We start from the raw sequence: 7,798 nt of genomic DNA, 5'->3' as shown, positions 1-7,798 counted from the left end.
TGCGACAGGTGTACTCATGCAAGCATTTCCATTCTGTAAAGAAGTTAAGTCTGACACACTTGTAACTTTACTTATTGTTTAATGATCACTTAGGTTAAACACATTCCAGCACTGACTACTAGCAGTCTATAACCGTGCTGGAACCAAGAGAGGAAGGGAGAGATAGAGAGAGTTATTATACTTGATAACTAAGGCGTGGTTAGTGGTACTGAGGTAGCTATATTATTGGTTGCATGCATGGACCATCTACATCCTTCCCCTTAGAAATCAAAACAGAATTAGAGCCGTGGCAATGTAACAGCACAGGGCATGCGAGTTTAAGCAAAGTCGCCGTAGCGCACCAGCGGCTTGACAATGCGACCCGAACGCGTGCGTACAATACCTCCCCCCCCCCCATCGGAAAGAAGAGAAGGCGTATCGGAGGCAGACGAGAAAGTTAAAGCAGGATCAAGCGCAGTCGAAGCTGGATAGGCAGGAGGGGGAGGTGAACTCAGAGGAGGTGAAGAAACCCGCCAAAACCAGGCGGTCGAGGAGGAGGAGGAGAACGCAAAGGAGGAGGAGACAGCAGCAGCGGAGGGGTAAGTGGCATGCGGGGAACAGCAGGGAGATCGGCAATGACAGGCTGGAACGGCAACGGAGGAGCATAAGGACCCGCAGGTGCAGGCTTCGGCTCGTTCATGGCCAGTAGGTGTTGACAGCTCCGGCGATAGACAGTCCCTTCGTAGTCCACCAGGTAAGATCTTGGGGAGTCAGCCATACCGACCACGGTCGCGAGACGGGAGTAGCCGGTGGTAGTCTGCATCCGAACGACTTGGCCTGGCAGTAGAGGAGACGGGGCGGCAGGACTTATCATGCGAACGTCGTTGGCTTTCACGCTTCTGGTCAATCCGCTGTTGGACAGTGGCAGGCTCGAGCACTTTGGGTATCAGGGCCTGTTGGACGATTGGCATGGGTGGTCTTGTCATCCTCGACATCAGACGCTGGGCAGGAGAACCCATGGCTGGGTCCCGGGAGATGTTTCGTAGGTTGAGTAAGCCCAGGTAGAAATCGCAGTTGGACAGGCGCGACTGCTCCAGCAGAGCCTTAGCACTCCGCACAGCCCATTCGGCCAGGCCATTACTCTGTGGATACTCAGGGCTGCTGGTGTAGTGATGAAAGTTCCACCTGGCAGCGAAAGCCTTGAATTCGGCGCTAGTGAATTGCCGGCCGTTGTCGGTCTGCAAGCGTACAGGGGCACCGAAAGTGGCGAAGTGCCTGCGCAGCTTGCTGATGACCATCTCGGAGGTGATGGAGGGAAGTATGTCCACCTCGAACCAATTGGAGCACGAGTCGACCAGGACGAGGAACTGCTTGCCCCGCCATTCGAATATGTCGGCAGCCAGCGATGTCCAGGGCATGGTAGGCGCCGGCTGCTGCAAAAGAGGCTGGCGCTGCTGGTGTGGGGCAAGGTTGTTGCAGGAGGGACAGGAGGGCACTCTGTCCCTGATGTATTTGGCCATACCGGGCCAGTAAAATTGTCCTTGGGCATGAGAAATGGTAGCATCGACCCCGGGATGGCCGCTGTGGGCAGCATTGAAGTATAGATCATAGAGGGAGGCAGGGACCACGACCTTGTGGCCCTTGACGATGACACCGTCTTGGATCACCAGTTCATCACAGACTAGGAAGAAAGGGTGGGCACCCGACGGCAAAGTGGTGCGTCTGTCAGGCCACCCGCGCTTGATAACGGCTGCGAGCTGCTGCAACGCAGGGTCAGCGGCGGTGTGCTCGGTCAGGCACTGTAGCTGCTTGGTTGGGACAAAGTTGACGTTCAGTACCAGCAGGTCCTCCTGCTCATAGGGGTGGCGGTCGCAGGAGGCTAGTGGGGCACGAGACAGGGTGTCAGCCACATGCATCTTAGTGCCCTTCTTGTAAACGATGTTGAAATCAAAACGCTGGAGCTGCAGCATCATGCGCTGAAGCCTTGCAGGGGCAATATGTATCGGTTTGTTGAGGATAGTCACTAATGGCTGGTGGTCCGTTTCGACTGTGAATTTGCTGCCGAAGAGGAAGTCTTTGAACTTGGAGCAGGCGAACACCACCGCCAGAAGCTCCTTCTCGATCTGAGCATACCGTTGCTCCGTGTCGGTCATGGTCCGAGAAGCATACGAGAACGGTAGCAGCGATCTGTCGTCGTAGAGCTGCAGGCAGGCAGCACCTAATCCAAAACGAGAGGCATCGCAGGTAACAACAATGGGACGGCGCAGGTCGAAGAATTTTAAAGTCGGGGTGCGGGTCAACATAGACTTCAGCCGTTCAAAAGCTTGCTGGTGTTGTGAAAACCAGGACCAGGCAGTGACCTTTTTTGTTAGCTGTCTCACGGACGAGCTCAGTTCACTGAGATTTGGGATGAACTTCCCCAGGTAGTTGACCATGCCCAGGAATCGCTGCAAACCGAGGACGTCGGTGGGGGCTGACATCTGGGAGATTGCATTTGTCTTTTGCGGGTCGGGCTTCAGACCGTTAGAAGTGAAGATATGCCCGACGTAAGGCACTTCGGATACGCGGAACCTGCATTTTTTTTCGTTCGGTTTCAAATTGATCTGTCGGGCCCGGTCTAGGACCCGGCGGAGGTTCTTGTCATGTTCGGCGGTATTCTTCCCATAGACTAGGATGTCATCCACGATGATGGCACACGGCATGCCAGCGAACAGCTGTTCCATGGAACGCTGAAACACCTCGCTGGCGGAGCTAATACCAAATGGCATCCGTAAGAACTTGAATCTGTCATATGGAGTGGCAAACGTTGTCAGGTCGGAGGAGCGTTTGTCGAGAGGTATTTGCCAGAAAGAGCTCTTGGCATCAAGGACAGAGAATAATAATAATAATAAATTTTATATTTAATGGGCGCCTTTCATACAAAATCTCAAGGACACCTTACATAGTAATCGGAATAAAAACATATAATCGGAGTAAAACAAGAGAAGACCGTGGCCTGGCCGACTTGAGCTGCAACGTCTTCCACGGTTCTCATGGGGTAGTGTGGTCGCCTTATCGCGAGGTTCAGGTCCTTCGGATTGATGCACACCCGTATCTCGTTCTTGTCCCTTTTCAGGGTGGCGACCATGGTGGAGACCCAGTCGGTGGGTTCGCTAACCGCTTCCAGCACTCCCATCGCGACCATGCTTTTCAGCATAGACTCAACTTTATCCTTCATAGCTAGGGATACTCTGTGTGGTGCACAGACCACGGGCACCACTTTCGGGTCGGTGGCGATTTTGTAAACGAGAGGTAGCTTTCCCAGCTCATTGTCGAACAGGTCCGGGTACTCAGACATCGGATTCAGCAACACCTGCACTTCGTTGACGGTGCGGTTGAAGGACACCAGTCCTAGGTCCTGGCATGCCTGGTTGCCCAACAGTCACACAGTCATAGTCGAGAACATAGAACAGGAGAGGCCACGATAACTTCTGCAGCACACAGTTGAAAGTGGCCTTCCCCACAGGTCTCAGCACCTCACCCCCATAAGCATGTAAAGTCGAACGGTCTGCAGTCAGCAGCTCATTAAGTCTAATCTTCTTGAACAGGCTTGTTGACATAACATTGACCTTTGCCCCAGTATCGAGCTTAGCCGAGAAAGAATGATTGTTGGCAGTAATGAGGACCGATGGATCAGGGAGTAGAACATGTGCGTGTAGGAGTGTGAATACACTAGCATCTCCTTGAGAACTAATTGGCTCAGAGTCGTGGGCAGTGTCGAGAGAGGACTGGGAACCAAACTCGTTATCGACTTGTACCAGGTTGTTTAATACTTGTCTAGAAACTGGGGGAAGTTTCCCACGGGACCGGCAGGCAGCAGAGAAATGGTTAAATTTCTTGCAGAAATTGCAGGATTTTCCGTAAGCCGGGCACTGCGACTGCATAGAATGCACATAATTACAATTGGGGCACTTTTTAACAACGTGAGCGCCGGGGGGGTAGCTCGTCCTCGGTACAGATCTATTGTAGTCTATTTTGAGACGCGGTCTGTTGAAAACCGTTAGATTGATAGCTCGGCTATCAGACTCCCGCTGTCCGAACTGCGGGTCAACAACTTCGGCCAACCTGCATGCGTGCATGGCCTCCGTCAGAGTAAGATCTGGCTTTCTCAGTAGCTCCGATCGCAACTTCTGATCCATCATCCCCGTTACTAAAATGTCCCTAGTAAGCTGGTCAGTCATATTTTCAAATCAGCACCTCTGGGCGAGATAGCGCAGATCAGCAATAAAGCACTCGACTGGCTCATCAGGCTGTTGTTTCCGCGTAAAGAACTTGGCTCGCTCTAAAATGCAGTTAGAGGGCAAGTCACAAATTTCAGCAAATTTCCGTAGCAAACATACCGGATCGTTGGCAGGCTCCGCAGGTACTAGGACCAGATCGTTGTCATCCTGGACCGTGGGATTGTAGGCAAAAGCAAGTGCTCTCCTCAGGCATCAGCCAGGTTCAACAGGAGAGATGCTTTGACAGCGTCGGGATCGTTACGGTGAACGATATTCATGTAGTGTGTGAAATCCAACTCAAAAGTCGCCCAGCGCTCCGCTATGTCGGCATCAAAGACAAGGGGCGAGGGCTTGCGGCACGAGGAGGCCATAGTGGTAGAGGGGTGCGAGAAAAAACTCCGATAAAGCAACACTTATAAAGAAATAAAACCCGATGAACAGGATGCGTGCGTTTTAACTATCTGACACCATGTAAAGAAGTTAAGTCTGACACACTTGTAACTTTACTTATTGTTTAATGATCACTCAGGTTAAACACATTCCAGCACTGACTACTAGCAGTCTATAACCGTGCTGGAACCAAGAGAGGGAGGGAGAGATAGAGAGAGTTATTATACTTGATAACTAAGGCGTGGTTAGTGGTACTGAGGTAGCTATATTATTGGTTGCATGCATGGACCATCTACACATTCTATCAATCTTATTTTAGCATTGTGAAGATCAAAAGGATCTACAAAAAGGGCAGTGATGCACATTTAAATAACACAAAGGTGGAATGATAAAAAAAAATGTTTATTCGTTGATTTAAAAAATAACTAAAATGCAACTGCCAACCACATACTGTGCCATCCTCTCTCTTCCCCCCCATCCCCATCACAAATGTGGCCTTCAGAGATGCACTCCCACCCGACTAGGGCTTTGGACTGGTTAACTATTCTGAAGCTGGACTTATTGCTGCTCTAGTCAAAGAAGATGATTTGTTCAGCTTCCTCAGGTTGAACAAACTACAGAATACATTTTGGCTGTGTTGGTTTCATGCATTGATTCATGGCTTTTTAACAGCTTACTGAGGTATTCTATCTTTTTAAATGTTTTAAATATTTTGGATGATCAGAAACTTAAACATAATTGAAGTAGATATAAATAAACTAACAATAAAAATACTTAAACTAAACCAATTACATCAAATATGCATACAGTGCATTCAGAAAGTATTCAGACCCCTTCACTTTTTCCACATTTTGTTATGCTAGACTTATTTTAAAATGGATTAAATTATATATATTTTATCATCAATCTACACGCAATACCCCATAATAAAAAAGTGAAAACAGGTGTTTAGAAATTTTTGCAAAGTAATTAAAAAGAAATAACTGAAATATCACATTTACATAAGTATTCAGACCCTTTACTCAGTACTTTGTAGAGGCACTTTGGCAGCGATTACAGCCTCAAGTCTTCTTGGGTATGACACTACAAGCTTGGCACACCTGTATTTGGGTAATTTCTCCCATTCTTCTCTGCAGATCCTCTCAAGCTCTGTCAGGTTGGATGGGGAGCATCGATGCACAGCTGTTTTCAGGTCCCTCCAGAGATGTTCGATTGGGTTCAAGTCCAGTCTCTGGCTGGGCCACTCAAGGCCATTCACTATTGGTCACGAAGCCACTCCTGCATTGTGCTTAGGGTCGTTGTCCTGTTGGAAGGTGAACCACTGCCCCAGTCTGAGGTCCAGAATGTTCTGGAGCAGGTTTTCATTAAGGATCTCTCTGTACTTTGCTCCGTTCATCTTTCCCTCGATCCTGACTAGTCTCCCAGTTCCTGCCGCTGAAAAACATCCCCACAGCATGATGCTGCCACCACGCTTCACCGTAGGTATAGTATTGGCCAGGTGATGAGTGGTGCCTTGTTTCCTCCAGATATGATGCCAAAGAGTTCAATCTTGGTTTCATCAGACCAGAGAATCATGAGTTTCTCATGCCTTTTGGCAAATGGCAAGCAGGCTGTTATGTGCCTTCTGTCTGGCCAATCTACCACCATGGCCTGCTTGGTGGAGTGCTGCAGATATAGTTGTCCTTCTGGAAGGTTATCCCATCTCCACAGAGGAACTCTGGAGCTCTGTCAGAGTGATCATCGGGTTCATGGTCACCTCTCTGACAAAGGCCCTTCTCCCCCGATTGCTCAGTTTGGCCGGGCGGCCAGCTCTATGAAGAGTCCTGGTGGTTCCAAAGTTCTTCCATTTAAGAATGACAGAGGCCACTGTGCTCTTCGGGACCTACAATTCTGTAGAAATTGATTTTTACCCTTGCCCAGATCTGTATCTCAACACAATCCTGTCTTGGAGATCTACGGACAATTCCTTCGTCTTCATGGCTTTGTTTTTGCTCTGACATGGACTGTTAACTGTGGGACCTTATATAGACAGGTGTGTGCCTTTCCAAATCATGTAAAATCAATTTAATTTACCACTGGTGGACTCCAATCAAGTTGTAGAAACATCTCAAGGATAATCAATGGAAACAGGATGAACCTAAGCTCAATTCTGAGTGTCATAGCAAAGGGTCTGATACTTATGTAAATTGATATTTTAGTTATTTATTTTAAACTACTTTGTAAAAATTTCTAAACACCTGTTTTCGGTTGTTCATTCTGTGTGTAGATTGATGATAAAAAAGAATTTTAAATCCATTTTAAAATAAGGCTGTAACGTAACAAAATGTGGAAAAAGTGAAGGGGTCTGAATACTTTCGGAATGCACTGTAGTGATAGAAATGTGATAGAAAACCATAACATAGATATGTGTGCTTACCTTGTCATACCCGGGACGACAGATGGCACAATGGGCTAAGTGTTCGGCTGGCAACCAGAAGGTAGCCAGTTCGAATCCCGCTTGGAGTGCATACTGTCGTTGTGTCCTTGGGCAAGACACTTCACCCACCTTTGCCTGTGTGTGAATGTGTGTGAGTGACTGGTGGTGGTCGGAGGGGCCGTAGGCGCAGATTGGCAGCCACGCTTCCGTCAGTCTGCCCCAGGGCAGCTGTGGCTACAGAAGTAGCTTACCACCACCGAGTGTGACTGAGGAGTGAATGAATAATGCGATGTAAAGCGCCTTGAGTATTAGAAAGGCGCTATATAAATCCCATCCATTATACCTGCTCAATGATCCCAGTCAAATAAACGAGCTATGCAGTATCTGATAAGCAAAACTAGCATGAAGCAGAAGGGCTAAATGCCCTTGAATCAGCGAGTCTAAACTCTGCTCCGAGTTCGTCAGCATCGAGGATTGTCACATGTGCAGGCATTTAACATCCAACATTTTTTTCACAACTACCACATTGCAATGCTCAAAAATCTGGAACACACTAGTGCCCAGAGCTATAAGTGGATGAAGAGCACAATCTGGCCCAGTGAGTTTTTTTTGAATAATAGTTTTTATAAAAACTAGAGAGGAATCAAAAACCAAAGGACATAGTTTAGTTTAGAGATACAGCGCGAAAACCAGCCCTTCAGCCCACCAAGTCTGCATGGACCAGCGATCCCCGCACATTAGCACTGTCCTACAC

Source organism: Amblyraja radiata, chromosome 5 (assembly GCF_010909765.2).
Source record: "Amblyraja radiata isolate CabotCenter1 chromosome 5, sAmbRad1.1.pri, whole genome shotgun sequence".
In the NCBI taxonomy this organism is placed as follows: Eukaryota; Metazoa; Chordata; class Chondrichthyes; order Rajiformes; family Rajidae; genus Amblyraja; species Amblyraja radiata.
Note: the sequence above shows the minus strand (reverse complement) of the source record.